At 40.9% G+C, this 18,453-nt stretch overlaps 1 long non-coding RNA gene across 1 annotated transcript in view; it reads left to right on the top strand.

Moving 5' to 3' along the window:
- The first annotated feature begins 1,660 nt into the window (after positions 1–1,660).
- LOC135208276 (uncharacterized) overlaps positions 1,661–18,453 on the top strand; it is a 31,657-nt gene continuing 14,864 nt past the window's right edge. The window contains exons 1-2 of the long non-coding RNA XR_010313151.1: positions 1,661–2,429; positions 6,927–6,992. This is a non-coding gene — a long non-coding RNA (uncharacterized LOC135208276). The remainder of the gene's footprint in view (positions 2,430–6,926; positions 6,993–18,453) is intronic.

Here is an 18,453-nt window from a genome sequence, read left to right as displayed (position 1 = left end):
ACATAGACAAGCGTGTTAACAGCAATAATAAATATAGTCAACGGTAACAAAAAAAATCATATTTTAGTTAATAGCATACCACTTGCCAGAGCTTCACTCAAATGAAAAAATCTGTACACTGAAACTCAGCATCTTGCCCTTTAACACCAAGGACTTCAGTACTTGCCACAATTATTAATGTAGCCTTCTCAAAATGGAAAATCTCCATATTAAACTGTCTGTATTATATATATTGAGATGATTCCTTTTTCTATGCTTGCTCACTAGGCAATGCTTCAAATCTGTCACTTTAAAAGATTCAAAAGGTAATGTAATTGAGAAGTTCATCTTTCTTCGCCAAAGGGGCATTTTTTTGTTTTTTAATCCACAGAAGGGCAAGAACCATCCATACAAAGGAAGGGGGAGAACGTTTCACACCTATAAAAAGGATTAAAACATACTCAACAAGAACTTACGTTCATCAAAAAGTTAAATTTAAAATTATATCAATAGTAATCAAATCAATATTAAACTTTTAAGAATAAATTCTAGATTCTTTTTTTCTGCACAATCCATTGCGTAACTAAAACAAACCAACACTACCACAGCTCTGTGTATACTGGAAGATACTGGAGTTCTATATGAACAAGCTACTGCAATGTTAGCCTCAATGGGTGTTGTAGATCATCCTGAAAGGATATATAGGCTTGAGTCTATCAGTTCACTCCATAGACTTGCAGAATGATTGTATGTAGGTTGTATTCTAGGCCTAGTTCATCTGTTAAAAATCAAACAACACTAATAATAATTAATTTCTGGTTTTTTAGGTCACTGGGAATGAATCCATGGCAGAGGAGACTGAAGAGCAATTTCTTCAAGACAGTAACATAATTTGAAACATTTAAAATCCTCCTGAATGGTAAGGAAATCAGATAATCATCTTTTTATACCTAATGAAAGGCCTATAAGCATATGGTTTATATCTAGTAAGATTGACAATATAAGGATAATAAAAGCTAATATTATTCATTTTCGTTCACTAGTCATGATAATGAATCCTGAACTGGAGCAAAAATTCTCCTCCAAGCTTTCGTGGATGAAGGAGAAGTAATTTGTAATTTTATTTTTCAGTGTTTCAGCCCCTCTCTTCCCCAAGGATGAGGAGAACCCCTTAGTATGGATCTCACGACTTGTAAGTCAAACCCCTGTACAGGTTAACACCGATGAAGGCATCGATGCATCCCTTTGCAATACAACCATACAAGATGGAAAGACTGTTCTGCTAGTAAGCTGATAACAAGGGAATTAATGTGCAGGCCTGAGCCATATTTACTCCATCATCTCCCACCATCATATCACAAACTCGGCCCAACATCCATACCAAACTATCAGCCCCGATAACACCAATGACCAGAAGACGGACCAGATCTGCACCATCTTCTCCACCTCCGACACTCGAACACAGACCGCAAATTTACTCTCCCCAAGAAAACACTACAGAAGACAACCCCTCACAGACAAATGAACAACCAACGATTCCCCCCCCCCTCCAAGAGATGCTTAAACAAAGCAAAGGAACCACAAAGAAGGTCTTAGTCACCTTCCATGATAAAATGCCCCCTGTCGTAGACATCCCGACATGACATAGGGCAAGTACCACACTGAAGAATTCACGCCCGAACCCCTAAGATGCTTCAAATGCCAGAGATTTGGCCACCACCAACAGGAATGCACAGACAAACCCGTATGTGGCGTATGCAGTGGGAAGCACCCAACAAAGTTCTGCATTGATAGACATAAAAGGAAAGAAGCAACTACAGCCAGATGCCCCAACTGCTACAAAGGACACCATGCACTGGTACAAAGGTTGCATGGAGAGACTGCAAAGGATCTGGAAGATGAAAGGAACTCTTTCTCCTCCTCCCCCCCCCCACAGCACAGCAGCCACCATTCAAAAGCAACAGCGACTGAAAACTTAACAAAAAGTTACTGGCTACAATTTGAAGTTAATCATGCGCCAAGGACAGAAATTAAAAGGAGGTCCAGGAGTATAGAATCTCTATAAAGCTAAATGAAAGAAACTTTCATATTATCACCTTGAAATACCTGCATTTGGGTTTGTGCATATACAGTAGCGCAGGGGAATGAGGATTAGGGGGATCAGGTTGCATTGAAATAACAGAAAATTAAATTTTTCTAGCACAAGGCACCACCAGACTATCCCTTAAGATGCCCAGGAACTACAGAGATACGAGAACATTGAGATATCTTGAAGTTCTATGACAAGGAAGTATTGCAGTTCATCAAGAACACTTTTCAACGAGAACTAGCAAGAGACCCCACCTTGTGTAACAAATGAAGGCTGATAGAAAGGTCTCGGCGAAAATATCCGATGGCGAGACACTTACTATTGGTGGCTTTGGCCATTAAAAATAATTGCTTAGTCTTCGGTGAGTTTTGAAGTGTCTTTTTGGTATGTAGTCTATCTCACAGTTTTTGTAGGAGACCTTTCAGGTCGGGTGTAAACTTCTACATTATTCTGCAAATGAAGGGGGATAAAGAATGACAGAAATAGAAAATTAGGGGACTGTAGTAAAAGCTTGCTCAGTAGTACTGAAAGGATCAAGATTATAAAGATATGGTTTACTATGCAATGCAAACATACATGTTCATAAGATTTCTGAAAGAGCAACAGTGAAAGTAAACTTTGAAAGTTTTTATTCTGCTTATTGATTGTTCAGAAAGTATGAAGTAACAGTACATTAGTTGCCCAAATGAAAAGTGCTTTCATTGATTTTCTGAAGAGGTTGGGTATTCCCAGTTAATGGTACATTCTGTCACTTTGTAAATGAAATTGAAAATCTTCATTTTGAGGCGCCTGAGTTCCTGCACAATGCACACACACTCTTCTTAGAGCAAAAGTCCAAGTTAAGTGTTGCTTTCTAGTATATCAGGTTAAACAATATACTCGCTTTGCTTTTAGTTTTTTCTTGCCCACAACTGAAACTGGATTAGTTTAGCCTAGTTCAGTTGTCCACCGATCTCCATATGTTTATGCTAGTCGCACATTCACGTATCAACGCGCACACGCCCACGCATGAGCAGAAATTGGTAGTTGGCAACAGCTTACGTCCGTTAACTGTAAATGTTATGTAAAACATTCGTAAAATCATGGACGTACGGTAAGGTCGGCCAGGCACTGTGCACCACCTAGGGGACCGCTATAGGCCACTACTGTTTTGAAATGTTCAAAACAAGTCGTGCGTGGGTGGTCACGCCAAATGTCTCCTAACGTAGCTCCAGGCGTTGCATGTGGGACCCACAGTGACTGCAATGGGGTAGGCGCTGGGCTCGGCAGCATTGTTCGCCACTGCAATTTTTTTCTTGCCACGAAGCAAGTGGGCGGCCTCTTTGCGTGGTAGCCTATGGGGAAACCAACTGGCACATTTACAACCCTGTATGATGTGGCAACGCTGTAGCACGGTATAAAAAAGGTCAGGTCGGCACCTTCTGGTCAGCAGTGCCATATAAGAGATACAAAACTATCTCAATACAATAAATCATTTTTAATAAAGATATTTTTGTATTCACTTTGAAAGTAGCAAACAAACATCAAAGTCTAGACATATGAAATTGAAAGTAGCAAACAAACATCAAAGTCTAGACATATGAAATGAAAAAACAAACTCACGACAAAATAATATATGACCAAAATATACACAGAAGACAAAAGCAAAATTTTTCCACACAAACTACAAAACTACATCTGAGAGAAAAAGGAACTAATACTTGGTGCTTTTATCTCTCTCTCTCTCTCTCTCTCTCTCTCTCTTCTCTCTCTCTCTCTCTCTCTCCCCCTTCATCCTAGAGTTTCATCGATAACTTAGTGTATATAATGTATATATTTATATTTGGAATGTTAAGTGCCTTTTTAAGTATATTTATTTAATGTTTATATGTATTTTCAAGTATCTTTATAAAAATTACTAGTTAATTTATTTTAATACCCCTGGTACTCATTGAAGTCTCTCTCTCTCTCTCTCTCTCTCTCTCTCTCTCTCTCTCTCTCTCGCTCAACTACTCTCCTCTCTTCTCTATCTCTCTCTCTCTCTCTCTACGCTCTCTCTATCAATCTCTCCTCCCCCCCTCACCTAGAGTTTTCATCGATAACTTAGTGTATATAATGTATATATTTATATTTGGAATGTTAAGTGCCTTTTTAAGTATATTTATATTTTATATGTATTTTCAAGTATCTTTATAATTCTAGTTATTTTATATCTGGTACTCATTGAAGTCTCTCTCTCTCTCTCTCTCTCTCTCTCTCTCTCTCTCTCTCTCTCTCTCTCTCTCTCTCTCTCTCTCTCTCTCTCTGTTTTTCTGTTATTTTCTATTTTCCAGTTCATTTCCTTTTCATTGTATAGTTGAGTTGAAATAGCTTCATATTTTACTTAGTGTAATTGATGTGTGTTTTGGTGCACATCGAGTGCTCTAGGGTTAGTCTTGGGACTCTTGTAATGCATTTTTATTGTATTAGTTCTTTGTGGCTGCGAATGAACCCCATTTCAACAGTTATCTAAGTTCCTAAGGATGCTGTTTTGTTTAATCCATAGTGATTCAGAACAGGGGCGAATACTACTTGCTGCAAGGAGTTGACAAGAGGAACTGCAAGCTCTATTTACAGGCTAGCCCTTTCGTACCCAGCGGCCCAACAACGTAGGGCGTGGTACCGACGTGATGTTGACGCAAGTCCACAACGTAGAACTTTTCACTCTGGGCGTTTGTGCGTCAGTGTGCCATGCTTTGCAACGCAAAATAATGGGGTTGTGTAGGACTTCGTGGGGCCAGTTCCGGTGGGCGTCACACCATGCTTGCGTTGCTCGTACATTTGTGGTGCAATGTACGGTGCTGGCTTTACGTCACTTGGCCCGTGTCCTTTTTACCAGCTGGTCAAGGTCATTTCACTGCAAAGATGCCCACGATCCACATACTACATGGGCATACGCCGTCATGATATGTGAATGTGTGACCCCAGCTTTAAAGTCCTGATCAGACGAGCTGGCATGATCGCCGGGCAGCGTGGTCAGTGAGCAAATTCTGCCAGGCTTAGCTGTGAGTGCTGTCCACACAAGAGAGTTGACGAATGGGCGGACGATGCCAGTACACCTTCGAGTGTCATACAAAAAACAGGAAAGAAACTGTTGTGCTGCATAATGATTTGCTTATGTATAAAGAAAAAGACGAGAGAGTGATGCAAAGATTGGCATACAACAATAGTATGTAGCTACAATATGCCTCTGAACATGACCATAGAAACTACTATATGAGAATGAGTGTAAGTACATTCCATTATGGCCACCGATTCCATACACTCCTAGCTAGCAAAGGTAGAGCCATACATCCGAAAAAGAGACAAACATGCGACACAGAATAACAACAGAAGAATAACAACAGAGGCTTGATTGGAAGCAACGCTGACATTTTTAGAGAGAGAGAGAGAGAGAGAGAGAGAGAATTCGAATAGATATACAGGAACAATAACTAAAAAGAGAGATACTGGAATTTGAACCGAAGTGAAGTAACACACACACACACACACACACACACATAGAGAGAGAGAGAGACTGGTATTCAAATAGAAATTTATCAAAAGTACCGAGTATTAGTATGAAGCAAAATTGCCAAATGACCAGCTTCTATTTTTTTTATTTTATATTGACAGTAGACCATTGGGCAAATGACCTTGAAGAAAAGTTGGAATAAACAGGAATACTTTTGTTTAGCCTTTCTATCTTGCCTTGGCATAAATTTTGTCCAGGAAGAAGTCCTATCAAAATATGGTTGTCGTTCAGTCATAATTTTGATTTTACTCTGGGAACTATAAGAATAGTTAAAGTCTTCAAGATATTTAGTCTCGGTATAGAGAGCTACAACTGCATACGCATGTATTAGTGTATGTTTTTATGTTACATATATGTATGTACATTTATAATTTCATTTGCCTTTATACCATATTCATCACATTCCAATTTTTTTTATTCAGTTATATATTTATGTATGTTTTTTATTTATATATTCAAATTGATAAGGCATTTCCTTATTTTAATTTATGTAAGATCCAGTGCCCTAACCAATTTCCTTTTTTTTTTATTTGCTTGTAGTATACAAAATGCTAAGTCATGCTCAAGTTACACAGAGCTATGATAAAACAGTCCTTTTAATTGTTTTTTATGGGGCCCCTATGATAACGTAAGTCTGGCAGTGTCGTACCTTCAGTACTTGCCTCAGATCACCGGGAACCAACTGGTGACTTTGCTCTACGTGGGCACGACCATTTCGCTGGTTTGCCTGGTATGTGCGCCCCATGACATGCTTGCCCGCCGATCAGGCCCAATCGTCTGGACATGCCTTACTTAAGCAAGGAGCAAATTCATTCCTGCTTTCTGCTGAAATCTGAATTTCAGATGTGTGTGGTTAATTTGCTGTTCGTTTATTTATCACCTTCTCCTGTAACATGTGTCCTAAATGCAGGCTGATATCCCTTTGGAGCCCCTCTTGAGTTTCTCGTCTGACTTTGTCCACAAAGAGTTTTCAGAGGACTCCATAACTGCAGTAGGCAAACTATATGTATCTATGTATTGCATATTTTGGTTGTGGCCATGATTAAACTTCTAGCAAACTGAGTAGTGCTAAACCTGATTCTCGAAAATGACACTGCTTGGAACTACCTCTAACATAAGAAAGTGTCTTGTTTGTATAGGAAAAAATTTTATCAGACAAAATATTTGTTTTTTTTAAAGACAACCGTGATGGTATGTGTGTGAGCTAAAAGTTAGAAGGTTTTGTAATTAATGTAGTATCCAAATTTTCCAATTATATTTAGGAAAAATATTATAAATACTTTAGATCATTCTTATTCAATACTAAAGGACCACATTATATTTCAGGGTGAGAGCCGAACTGAAATGACTTAAAATCTTTTTGATGTGAAGGCTCTAGTCTTGATATGGAAGGTAAGACATCTTAGACATTTTTTTTTAAATTAAATTATATGTTAATGTTTTTCTGTTATAAGAAAATGGTAATAATTCCATAGTGTCTTATTTTTTTGGCAGAATACTCTTCAAGTTAATGAAAACATATCTGTAAAGCCTTTTCTAAATCATTTTTTTTTACATCTAATTTACACAATAAATATAACTTAAGAGTTTTCTACTCGATGGCAGGCAAAATTCAAATTTCTGGGTAGCGTTTCCATGCCTCAGTGTAGGTATACAGTGCTGTCCCCCAACAGCAATACTAGGAATGACATGGCTAATCTCATCATTCTGTTTTCTGCCGCGCTCGACGAAACATGAGTGTGCACAGCAGCTTGCTCTTATTTTCCGAGTATATCACCGGATTTCAGTAGTGTTACAACCACCGGAACGCATTTATAGCCTTGTTTATTTTGTTCAGCTTATCTAGCCAGATACTTGCAGTCTCCTGGAATAATAATGGCCTTATAAATAGTTCTTGAATGGATCACTATTCAAGTAGGTCAATTACTTTAGCATATATCATGAATGGATCACTATTCAAGAAGATCAATTACTTGACCATATATCTTTTTACTTACCAGGCTTAACATGTAAGTCGTCGGTTAAGAGTTGCCTTAAGTAATCTTGATGTTAAGTCATTCTTTTAGGCAAAACTTTTTTTTTTATAATTTGTTTACTGGCCATAAACTAGTATAAAGGCAACAGTAAATAATTACCTTAGAGCAGTCATTTTGCAGTTGTGATTGTTCACCGGACATAGGCTATTCTCAAGCCAAGGGTAAATGATTACCTTAAAAGTAATTCTAGAATGTTGTCCATTCTTTTATCACAAAACTTCAGCATTTATTTACTTACTGGGATCAGGCTGCATGCAAGTAGCTTGTTCATGCTTATCTTAAAAATGCTTATTTTTAAAGTAATTCTTGCATGTTGTAAGAATGTTGCATCCCATGCTCCACCTAGTGCGGAGCTTTCCACACACTCCCTGCTACCAGCTGCTGGTAGTTTAGCACTAGCTGTTGGTTGCCCAATAACATAAGTCTTCTCGTTCGACTTCACTTGAGTCGTGCAGGAAGCTTTCTGTATAGTCCTCTTGTGAGGTTTTTTTATCACGAAGACTGATGAGTGACGAGACGTGGAAAGTTCTTGTCATCTTTTGACACATTAAACTCCACTCAAACTCCTGCGTTCCCTCGATCTAACCAGTTGTAGGAAGAGAAGAATCCATCTGGTCTGTGAAAGCCCATTCTCTCCCTTCTGAAAGCTTTTCTTGCCGAGGCAAATACATTTTCCTAAGTCTTTACTTTGCTATCACTACAAGTTGATGATCACACACATTATCGCCCCTTCCTGCCAGTTCCGAGAAGAGCAGGAAAGAACGGTCAATCCTCTCCCTTCTAAGGATATCACCAGACTTACATTCATTTGTTCAGGATGGCTTATCACTAAGTAGTTTGAGATCCACCTCTCCTGTGTTCCCATTTTAGGAACAACCAGTTTTGTATGGACTAGTCTTCTTCTGTGTCCTGTTATTGCCGTAGAAGCTGTCCTTCGGGATAGCTTCTCATTTGCTCGCATTATAGAATAAAGGATATCTGCCTCAAGTCATTATTCTTGTTCTCTTTTGAAGTGAAGAAGAATTAAGCTGGCATTCGATCACCAGTAGCCTACGAATGTACTTTTATATTCTTGCAACAGGAGTATGTTATCAGTTGCACTGCCCGAGTAATAGGCGCATGCTGGTGAGTTAGTCCTTCTAGTGTGTCAGTGAGAAAAATAGTACCTTCTCGTAACTAACCAAAACTTAGGACAGCCTCTTGTGCCCCCAAAAGTTTCCGGGTTTGACTTTTGAGAAGTCTAGTGGTATTGTTTGGCAACAACAACACAGGGTTGGTATTATCACTGAACAAGAGGATTGCTTTCCCTCGTGTTTCAATTAGCATGCAATTCCTTGAATGTATCTGTTGTGCACTCAATAGCTGTATAATACTAACTCATTCCAAGAAGAAATATACTACCAGGCAACTGCTTACAGTGTCGAGTGAGGGGTAGAATACTGACTTCTCACTGAGATCTTGTTAGTCCTAGTATTGTTTATCCTCTGTCGAGGGTTAACACCTAACTCAAATCTCTTGCCAACCATCACACTCATGTCTCGGATTGGCTTTAGATTCTCGCTTTTGGTTCCTGTTGGGCGCTCCTCGATTACCATTGCGAGAATCATCGGATAGTTACTTCATTAGATTCAGTATTGTCTGTTTGTTTATCCAATAGTACACCCACTGTACCCAATAGTACACCCACTGTACAACAGAAGTCTCTTAAAGTCTTCTTCTTCATCACAATTAACCCATAAACCACTGTGATGATTCAGAATTTTTGTTCTGATAAATAAAGCTGTTTTTCGTCTTCTATTTTCTCTAGTTCATAAAAGTGTTCAACTACTAGTTTTAACCATGATTTGGAGTGAATATTAGAAGACTTTGCGTGCCCTGATAGCTCTGCTTCTAGGGTAAGCAAAGTTACTCCCTGAACCAACCCTCGCAGTGACCAGAAGCCATTAGTCATGCAGTACATTCCTGCTTGTTTACACAGCTAAAGACCCCTAGCTTACATTGCAACAGGAATCGGATGACCATCCATACCGTAGGAAGTTACAGTAAGAACCAGTCTCTTCTGTTAAACTTGTGGTTTTCCATTTTATATGGGCTTCATGTTTGAGAAACACTCAGTGTTGTGGAATGTCTTTTGGCCTCTTTTGGAGGAAATCTAAGGATAAAAGGTTAACCACTTCCTCCATAGTTTTTAGTCATTTGTTGCTCTTTAAGACCATTCTGCTGTCGCTCTACCGGAGGCATAAACTATCTTTGCATATACTATATATTTATTTTTTATTGCAGTGTCTTGCCAAACATTTATACTGCTGTAGGTTCCCTACAAATGGCAGGCAATAGATTCATAACTATCGCGGTGGTGCTGCCATCGCTGATGTAGGTGACGTCATCTCCCTCCACTCGAGGGAGCTACAGGTACAACTGCCCAGGTAACATCAATTCGTTCTCTGCCGGCTTCTGGTGAACATCGGTGGTCAGTGCAAACTTTTTCTTCATTGGTTGGGAAGTATATCTCTCCAATATAGGTGAAGTATTCAACTTCATGTTTGTGAGATTGAAGTTAGTTAGCTGAATTTCTTTTCTGCAATTTTGTGGCTTTACCATCATGTCGGACTCTAGTCCTTCAGGAGTTAGTTTTGCGCCGGAGGGTGCAAAACTAGGTTAGTTAAATCAATATATGATTCACACACTAAGTGCATTAAGTGTAAGGGTTGTGAGTTGTTTAGAGAGTACTTGTGATGAATGCAAGGAAAGTTTTTGTTTCTCACTCGGGGAAGGTAATTAAGGATAGGAAGAGGAAGGAGGCTCTCAGAGCTGAAAGTAAGACTAGTATAGCTGCTGCTGCTTTCTCTATTGAAGCACCTGCTCCAATTCCTTCTCCTTCTCTTATTATGTCTCCGATCTTGAGTCCTCCTCCTCCTGCACCTGTAACTCCCTTGCGAACTTCCCGTGGAGTTTCTCCTGACACCATTGCCAGCCTCGAGTCTAAATTTGAATAGAAATTTTATGTAATAGCTAATACAGTTATGTAGTTAAGTTTATCTGTAAAGTCTTTCTTGGAAAAGACTTCTAGCGAAGTGAAAAGTGTCAGTGCAGTGTAATCTTAGGGGGTGGCTGTTTGTCCCGATAGTTCTCCTAGACGAAGGTCCCTGTCCTGCTCCCCCGCCTCAGGGAGAAGACATACCGGAGGTCCAAGGGAGACTGTTGGGCTTTGCCCACTGACAGTCGCTTCCTCCGTCGATCCTGTGATGCGACAGCAGGATTCGACTAAACACCATGGGGAAGGTGTGTCGTTCAGTAATCTGTTATTGACAGTTGAGTGATTCTTCGGCCTCCCGTCCGTTGATGAGACGTTCAACTGAATAGGTGTTCTCTCCACCCCCTGTGAAAAGGAACAGAAGTAGACAACCCTTGCCTGTCATGTAGCATAGCTACATGGACTTCGCCTTGGATTCTCTCGACAGCGACAGCAGCCTTCGACTCTTGTGGAACGACTGATTCCAAGTCCGTTGAGATTTCAGACTCCTCAAGCTGTCAAACTTTTACCTTCGAATTTGCATGCGACAGATAATTCCACTGGCGCAAGACCTCCGGTGTCGATTGTGTCGAAGTCCACAACCCCAGTTGCTAAGACTTCACTCAAGAAGATGAGGATTTAGTTCCTCTACATCAACAATTGCAGGAGCTGATGAACTGGATAAAAAAAAGCAAACAATGTCCGAAGAACAATGAGGTGAATCAAGAACCCTCTCTTGTCACCTATCTCTTCGGGCAGGTCTAGACAGTTCGTCAGGCCTCGATCGAATTTACGACACCCGACAGAGTTCTCGACCAAACCCGACCCCAAATCATCCAAGTGATCCTTCAATCCTTCATGCTCCGGTAGGGGCAGACTGAGCCTCTTTTGGGAGGAATGGAGTTGCAGAGGGGCAGAGCCCTGGGTGATCCAAGTTCTCTGGTTCGGTTACTCCCTGTCTCTCAAAGGCACTCCACCCTCCTGATTTGAGACTGCCTTGACGAAGTTGCACATTTTCAGCTGACAGCTGAAAATGCATAGCGGGCAAAAGGGCTTTCGAACTGGGAGAAATATCTTCACGTTCGAATATCTCCCAGTTCGAATCCAAAAGTCTTAATTTTCCTCTTACTTAAATTTGTTTCCACTCTTCTACTATCTTTAAATCAGTTGCTCAACCTAGCTGTCCCCCCCTCTTCACTAAAACTTTCTTACAGGTTGGGCAGGGGCTGGGCTTCTGCGCATTGGCTCTTTCTTGATCCAAATGGCAGAGACACTAGAGGTTTGGTCTGCCTCTCAAGTATGTTTGGACCCTTAGGATGTTTATATCATTTCATACCAATATCCATCGGGGTGGAACTACCTATGGGGGACTTGGCTGCGAAATCTGGGGAGGTATAGTCTACGGTAGGACTCTCGGCATTCTATCCGGTTTGCCCTCTATTGTAACATGAATGGAGATGATTGCATACTAGTTATGCCCTCAGTCCTATCAAGCCGGTTTTGCTAACACTTGAGCCACTCCTGTTATGATAGAGCTATCCCTTCGGGGTAGGGTAGGGAGTGGACATATGGGAGTCAGTCTCTGCTGAGTGTCTTTGGTGAGAGAGGGGTTGGTGTGGGGGGCCTGGTTTTCTGCCTGATTTGCAGTAGGTTTTTCAAATTTCTGCTGAAGGATTAATGAATAACGACCCTATGATAAACTCCCCCGGACAATGCGACCTCTTGACACTACCCTCCTCTTCGACCTCTGGCACGGACAAGGACAATCCTATAGAAAATTAAATTGTCCAGAAGGCGACCCATGACAAGACCTTGAATGTGGCTATGGAAAGCTCTGGCAGTGGTGAGAGAATCCTTTGTTTATTCTCTCTCCTCAGATTTAAATTGTTTTGCATTTATGGAAATGTTTGGAAGGTATGGTGAAATTAAAGTCATTAAGTATTGTGAAACTGAAGATTTTGCATTTTGGAGGGTTTGGATTGAGTTTACTACTTATAAGAATGCCATGAATGCTTTCAAGTGTTCATCTAAGGAAAACTTAGTGTGTATTAATTCATAAAATACCCCAGAATATTGAAGTAGGTTCCTTTTATCCAGCTAGAGTTAGTCTGGAAACTACAGATGGGAAACATAAGGTGAGGACACCTCTACCAGCCAGGTGGCTGATTGTTTCAACAAAATCAGACTTTTGTAATCTTTTTCACTTCAGGAAACATTTGAGAACTGGTAGTTACGCTAAGGGAGTGGTATTCAGTCAAGACCTATATGAACAGTCTGATAAGGAATTGCTGGAAATGTGTGATAATAAAGTGTGGGAGATTTTCAAGGTTCCAAGGTCAAGAATGATTATTTTCACTTTTAATAATGATGAAGTTCTTGGTTATGTATATGTTGACAAGGAGAGATTTCATGTTAGACCTTTTAATAATAATAATAATAATTTATTTCGGTTCAGAGCCATATACAATGAATATACAAAATACACAGTAACATACACAATCTAGATATGAGTCAACATGATAGGAAAAATGAGTAATCGGCACTTATCCACAAAATAGCTAAGGTAGCATAAAAGATAGTAATCATAATACTGGTAATAGTAATAATATTGGTGAGAAAAAAAATGCATTGAGAGTTGTAACAGTTAGTGCACAGATTATAAAACTTAAATTTCAACTAGAGACCTTAGGTGGTTACAGTAGTCGGGTCCAGAGGGCTAAATACATAAATTGAATGTGTATAAAAAAAAAAAAACTAACTTGATAGTAATCACAGAAATAATGAAAAAAGAAAATATCAGCAATAAATATAATAATGACAAAATCTGCAGATGACATCTTGCTAATACAGAGATTAAGTCCTTTAGGGGACAAAGGCCTCATTTTCCCATCTTTCCCACAATTTAGATCTTCTTGCTTCACTCCTTAGGATGCTTTGTATGAGCGAGTTGCCGCTGTTTCTCACTCGGGTTACCAGGCTGGACAGTGTTCGCCTTACAATGATTTTTAAATTGTCCAGGTGGTTTTCTAAGAAAATCTGTGTGGCGGAGTGGTAGCGTGGAGTGTTTGTGAGATGTCTCAGAATGTCATTGTGCACAACAGTGATAAGTCTCATGGTCTCTCTGGTATAGTTCGTCCTGCCTCATTAGTAATGCAGTGTGTCCTTCCCTCGGACTGCCACTTTGCCTCCACAGTAAAAACATTTCTCGTGAGTATGTATACAGATCCTTAACAAAGTCATTCCAACCAGGTATATTACGAGAATTACTTTGACGAAATCTATAGGCAGTCCTGCCCGAAGCAAGCATAGCGGAGATTATGTTCGAATAGAATTCATTCAGATCCCTCTTGTGGTGGTCATTTCTACATTTTGTGTTGGTGCACATTAAGGCGTCAGCCGGTTGAATTATTGACCGCAACCTGGTTTCCGTTGTCGCCCTAAAGTATCTGGTTTTCTGTTGGTTTTTAAACTCCCAGTTAACCGCTGGTGGGCGGTCAGATAGTGGGTTCACGGTAGGGAGGGATGGGGTACTGAATGACACCTGTAATGGGATGTGATCGTAGCTCTTTGCAAGATCGTAGCTAATATTGCAGGTCATAATAGAATCATGAAGTTGTGGAGATGTGATGCAGTGGTCCAGCCAGGAGGTTGTAATTGCGTCCGCTTTATTATGTACATATGGGTAGGAGGAGGGAGGGAGGAGCATTACATCGCTAATTTGGAGAGCATGATTTTGACAGAAGCGAGTAAGTTCATTATAAAATTGTTTTGTGGGGTGAGAATTAAGGTCCCCTATTATACAAATATGATCAGCAGGAGAATCTTGAATAATACTGTGTAACTCCCCTAGGATCATGCAGTAATGATCAAAATTATTGTTATTTTCCCATGGCATATAAACATTAATTATTAGGAGTTTAGAGTTCCCTACTGTCACTTGAAGCCCAAGCAATCTGTCACTCCTTTAGGTCATCACCTTTATCATATTGTCTAACGATTTGTGCCACAGGAAAGAAAGTCCCCCTTTCGGGCGACCGGCTATGATTTGATCTGTAACTTGCATCAATGAAGTCGAGAAGGTTCTGAAGTCTTCATGAATTGAATCGCAGATGGCAAGGTCATGAGGCCAGAGGAGCGTTTCTTGCAATGCAATGATGCCGTTGAAATTTTTGCAGAGCATGTTCAGGAGAGGAATGTTCCGCTTGAGGCCAAAAATATTCCAAGAGATTATGTTTAATGTATCCATGGCTACTCACGAAGATGGGAGATGAATTCGTTGATCATTTGGGTGGAAGGGGGGTTATCCAGGGGGAGTGGGCAGTCACTTGCCGTGGGCGGTTGGCTGGCACTTGCGGTGGAAATGACCCTGGTTGGAGTGACCGTAAGTTCCCCTGGGGGTGGTTGGTCCCGGATTAGGTTATATCTTGAAACTAATATGTTAGGACTGAAGTTCTCGCCTTTAAGAAAGTCGAGGTGTTGAAATAGGCAGGTAATCCTGTAAGCCACTTTGTTTACTTCTGCATGAGAGTTCGTGAGAGATAAGTGGGTCGGATTCAGTGAGAAACTTGACTCTCTCCACTATGGCGTCTAGCGTCACCGATGAGCGCAGATTGTGAATTGCTACGTGACATCTCTTCTCAGGTGTCGGGCGAGGTGAAACTCTAATACGAATGTTGGGCTCCGGTCCAGCGGCCAAACGAGAGGTTTTTCTCTTCTTTCTGCTTGTTTGTATCTGCCAGCCGCCAGACCCCTCTAGATCACTCTCATCTGCATCTACGATGGGGGGTTGGCGGGGAGAGAGAGAGGGTGGGGAGGATCACAAGGGCTGGTAATCATCACCGGAAGGTTATCTTCCACCGGAGGCACTGGGGAGGGAGGGGAGGTTGGGGGACCAACTGTCTCCTCAGAATGGCCTACAGGTGAAGGGGGCACTTCCGTGTTGCTGGGAGGCGAGGAAAAACTGGATGCCGCATTCATAGGAGTTTGGTGGCTATCTGTGCGATTGTCAATCGATCCCTGCACTCCTTTGATCGCATCCCAGATCCGTGTGAGATTATTTGTTTCCACCGTATTAAGACTGTCTAGGGAATCCTGCAGTCCTTTGATCACGTCCCAGATTCTTGATAATTTATCATTGGTCTCCTCGATTTTTTCTGAGTTTTTTCCCAATATTTCTGAGAGGGATTTTGCTGTTTGGAAGGCATTTTCTGCCGTGTGGTACACCGCGGGTAGGCTTAGGTCAGCGGGCCCCTTTGGAGGCAGATTGTAAGGGTCATCGGCGTAGATTTCCACCGAGCAGGTCCTTAGCCACTAAGTGATATATGATATTTTTTTGTGTGAGGACAAGTTCTTCGTGGATCGCTCCTTGAGGATGCTCTCTGGTATCAGATCTTTGCATTTCGTATATGCAACGTTGATTTCCTTATCTGAGAAGATATCACTGACAGATTGTATAGCGGACTCAACGTTGGAACGGTTAGATTGGTATTGTGTAAAGTACAGACAATTGTTCGCAACGGTTGGAGGTTGGTCGGATGACATTTTTGTGGTAAGGGAAGGGCCAAGCAATAACACATACACTGCATTCTTTTACCCATTTCCCAAGACCAATAGGCCTCGAGTAGCTGTGATTTGAAAGATTTCTAAGGCACTGATTGGAGCAGAAAGAATATTAGAATATCTGCAATTGCATAACACTCTCCGGCTTACATGCCGGGTATTACGTGGAGGCACTATTAACACATTGCTTACTATAAAAGGTATAATCACCAAGGGCGAAAAACCCTTCTTATCTGTGAAAAAATGTGAGAGAGACCTTCAACACGTCCGCCCCACACAAACCATAAAAAAGCATAAACCACTTCAATGCTTCATTTGTTTTGGGTATGGTCTCTCGTCAAAGGTGTGTACTAGAAACCAGTTATGTGCTGCCTGCTCATTACAAAAGCATGAAGGCGAATGTTCCAATCAATATTATGTATAAATTGTAAGGGAAATCATAATGCAAGGCATAAGGAATGTGAGTCATTTAAAAAAGAAGTGGCAGCCATAGAGAAAGCACATGCTGAACAGCTAAGTATTGGCCAGGCAAAAAAACTTGTTCCCAAGACCTCAATATAGTGATGTAGTGAAAATTGGAAAATCTAATAAAGATCAATCTAGAATACCAACTTCAAAGTCAAAGCTTCAGCTATCCCCTTCTGAGCTCGAAGTACATTCAGCATCTCCGCCTTCATTCAAGAAGGCTCCTTTGTCCCCTCCCGATGGGCCTCCTCTGGGCTTCTGGGAGGTCTCTCGGGCTTCTGATGTAGAAGCCTCACAGGCAGCTTCACTGCCTGATCTGGGTATGTCCCAGAATGACACCTTGTTCAATGCACCTCGTAAGGCTCAGGTGCACACTGCAGAGACGGTGCCTCTTAGAAATACACCATAGTAGGGTTCCCAAGAGAGGAAATAGCAGGTCTCTTGAGGATCTGCCAAGTTCATCTACGAAACAAAGACCAAGTCTTTCCAGACCAGCCCAATCCAAGTCCAAAAAGTAAAAAAAAAAAAAAAAAAAAAAAATCTAATAGTAAATAATGGCTCTATGTCGGTGGAACATACGAGGTTTCCATTCAAACAGAGAACAGGTCCGGGTCCTTTTCAAGGAGCATAATTTAGCTGCCCTTTGTTTGCAGGAGACTAAAGTTGGTAATGTTTCTCTTAACTGTGGACAGAACTTTATTTTTCACAGATCTCCACCACCTGTAGGTGAACGTGCTCAAGGTGGCACATGTATTATTGCGGCCAAGTCATTACCACAAAAAGTTATCCAATTAGACTCCATACTGCAAGCTTGTGTAACACAGATTGTCATCAACAAATGGGTCACTCTGTGATCTCTTTATCTAGAACCTGGCCTAGAAACACTATTGGTGGACAGAGCTGGCAATCCAAGACAATTAGAGGTTGAAGATTTGCAATCACTTTTAGACAAACTACCTCAGCTTTTCATTCTGATGGGGGATTTCAGTGCAAAACATACTTTGTGGGGGAAGGTAGGTGTGATCACCGTGGGCTTATAATTGAAAGATTGTTAGATTGTAATGATGTAGTTTTAATGAACGACGGTTCTCCTATAAGGTTTGATGTAGCCCATAACTCCAGTTCAGCAATTGATCTTACAATATGTTCGTCATCATTACGATTAGACTATAAGTGGTCAGTGGATGAAAATCTCTATGGGAGCAACCACTATCCCATCCATCTTAAGTATTATGTACAAAATACACCCTCCCCATCTTTACCCAAGTGGAAGATAAAGGAAGCAGATTGGCAGCTGTATGAATAATCTACCAAAGTTAATCGTAAGGCCAATGAATTTCCTTGCCCCTCGGCTGCCTACGAATATCTCGCTAGTGTACTGATTGGAGGGGCAATGACGTCAATTCCTAAAACATCAGGGAAACCCCGTCGTCCACTGGTACCTTGGTGGAATGGTAAATGTGCCTTGACTAGGAAAATTGCAAGAGCTAGTTACAAGCGATATCGAAGGCGTCCTGTCTTGGTTAATAGAATAATTTACAAGAAAAACCTCGCCAAGCAAAAGCAAGTCTTTAAAGAAGCAAGGAGGGAGTCCTTCGTTAGGTACATATCAGAATTAAAGTATAACTCACCACTTTCTTTAGTTTGGGATAGAATCCGTAAATTCTAGGGAAATTTTCCACTTCTCCTTAACCAGTTTTGAAAATCAACTTGGTAGTTATATCGGATGCAAGAGAGGTGGCAGAGGCCTTTGCTTGGTACTTTTCAAGCATTTCAAGCC

This window comes from Macrobrachium nipponense, chromosome 35 (genome assembly GCF_015104395.2).
Source record: "Macrobrachium nipponense isolate FS-2020 chromosome 35, ASM1510439v2, whole genome shotgun sequence".
In the NCBI taxonomy this organism is placed as follows: Eukaryota; Metazoa; Arthropoda; class Malacostraca; order Decapoda; family Palaemonidae; genus Macrobrachium; species Macrobrachium nipponense.
This window is presented reverse-complemented; position numbering and strand designations above follow the sequence as displayed.